Source organism: Colobus angolensis, unplaced genomic scaffold (assembly GCF_000951035.1).
Source record: "Colobus angolensis palliatus isolate OR3802 unplaced genomic scaffold, Cang.pa_1.0 Scaffold21, whole genome shotgun sequence".
Classification (NCBI taxonomy): domain Eukaryota; kingdom Metazoa; phylum Chordata; class Mammalia; order Primates; family Cercopithecidae; genus Colobus; species Colobus angolensis.
In genome coordinates this window covers 7580769-7582973 of record NW_012115266.1, presented here as the reverse complement: position 1 = coordinate 7582973, position 2205 = coordinate 7580769, and positions in this window count along the sequence as shown.

The window sequence follows — 2205 nt, the reverse complement described above, 5'->3', positions numbered from 1 at the left end:
GCTTTTGAGAAACAATCCAAGCCCTTACTACCTTAGTTCTTCCTAGAGTTGACTGCACCTCTCGGTTGATGTTAAAGTTTCTATGGCTCATCATCTCTGCCTAACTATGCAATTCATTCACTGTTGTGTTGGGTTTTTCTGTTTGTTTCTTTCTTTGTTTATTTGTTTTAGGAAAAAATAGACAAAAGTTTACTGTGTAATTAGGATTTAGAAGCTGAAGATCCCCAACTGCTCCAGCCCCTGCCGCTGCCGTGCTTTGAGTCCACGCCCACCAGCCTTGCTCCCTTCAATAAACCACAAGCATCTCACTTTTGTGCCCCCTGTGTCTTTTTGGACTCCTTGTTATGGTGGGGGTCTGCCCCTGTCTGGGTGAGGTGAGCCAGGACAAAAGGAAAGCAGACCAGCTCTGCCCTTGGATCCCAGCAGAAATCTCTGTGCTCTTCCAAAGCTCCTTCCCTCTACGTTTCTGCCTCCAACAGAACTCAAGCCCCCTCCCCTTATATCAGACCATTTACTCAACATCACAGACTCCACTTGTCCAACAGAACCAGTGATCCCTGCCCCAGTCTGTTCCTATCTCAGGGAGTTGTAGCTCCATTCTCCCCGCTGGGCTGCACCAGCCTGAGGAACATCCGCGATCCTTCCTTCTCTAGCCAACCCAGGCTACCTCTACAGGGCCTCTGGAATCCTTCACTCCAAGTCCACAGGCAACACCCCCATACCTGCCTGTACAGCCCCCAGGGCCTCCTCCCTGGCTCCCAGCCAGACTCCAGGGCCCCCACAATCCCCTCTCCAACAACCCAAAGAAATTCTTCTCAAGTGCAAAGTCCTTCCGCATCCTTCAAAGTTTTCCAGGGCTCTTACTGTAAAATTCTAAATCCTGACGATGGTGGCCCCTCACCAGTCTTTCCTGTACCCCTCCTTCCCATGGCTCCCTCATTCTGCTCCGTCCCCACACACACCCCCACCTTCCCTGCCCTCAGTTTTTAAAAAGAGCCAAGCCTCTTTCAAACCTTAAGACCTTTGTACCAGCCACACAGCCCTGGCTGCTCAAAAAGTGTGGCTGATGGCCAGGCATTGTGGCTCATGCCTGTAATCCCAGGACTTTGAGAGGCCGAGGCGGGTGGATCACCTGAGGTTAGGAGTTCAAGACCAGCCTGGCCAACATGGTGAAACCCCGTCTCTACTAAATATACAAAAAATTAGCTAGACGTTGTGGGGCGTGCCTGTAATCCCAGCTACTCGGGTGGCTGAGGCAGGAGAATCACTTGACCTGGGAGGCAGAAGTTGCAGTGAGCTGAGATCGTGACACTGCACTCCAGCCTGGGCAACAAGAGTGAAACTCCATCTCAAAAAAAAAAAAAAAAAAATGTGGCTGATTGGTTTTTTAAATTGCTCTATAGCAAAATGTGCAAAGAATAGAACTCATCCTAAAGATGCATCCATGTGGATATGAAGATCCCGGAATCCCCGGCCAGTTTCATGGCAGCCAGCCCCCTGCTGGGCCACATTACCCACAGCACCTAAACAGAAGTGGAGGATTGGCTACGCGTGGTGGCTCATGCCTGTAATCTCAGCACTTTGGGAGGCAGAGGTGGGAGGATGGCTTGAGCCCAGGAGTTCAAGACCAGCCTGGCAACATAGTGAGACTCCGTCTCTACAAAACTAAAAATAAATTAGCGGAGTCTGGCAACGCATGCCTGTAGACCTGGCTACTCTGGAGGCTGAGGCAGGAGGATCTCTTGAGCGCAGGAGTTCCAGGCTGCAGTGAGCTATGATCGTGCCACTGCACTCCAGCCTGGGTGACAAGGGTGAGACCCTGTCTCAAAAGGAAAGAAAGAAAAAGGTGGAGGACTGCAGAGGGGCTGCAGGAATCGGAGGGGCGTCGGCAGAGGGCACGGAAGGAGGCAGCTGGTTAGAGATAGAGCTCGCCAGTCCGGGCCCCTCCATGGAGCAACATAGTCCGGCGGGCCTGGCGCGCCGCCACCACAAGGGGGCAGCGTCCTCCACAGGGTCCCAGTGCGGACGCGCTGTGGGGGCTGAGGCACCCAGAGGTCCGGCTCTGGGGATCTGGTGTCATCCGTATAATTTTTAAAATCTCGGCCGGGAGCGGTGGCTCACTCCTGTAATCCCAGCACTTTGGGAGGCCGAGGCGGGTGGATCACCTGAGGTCAGGAGTTTGAGACCAGCCTGGCCAACATGGTG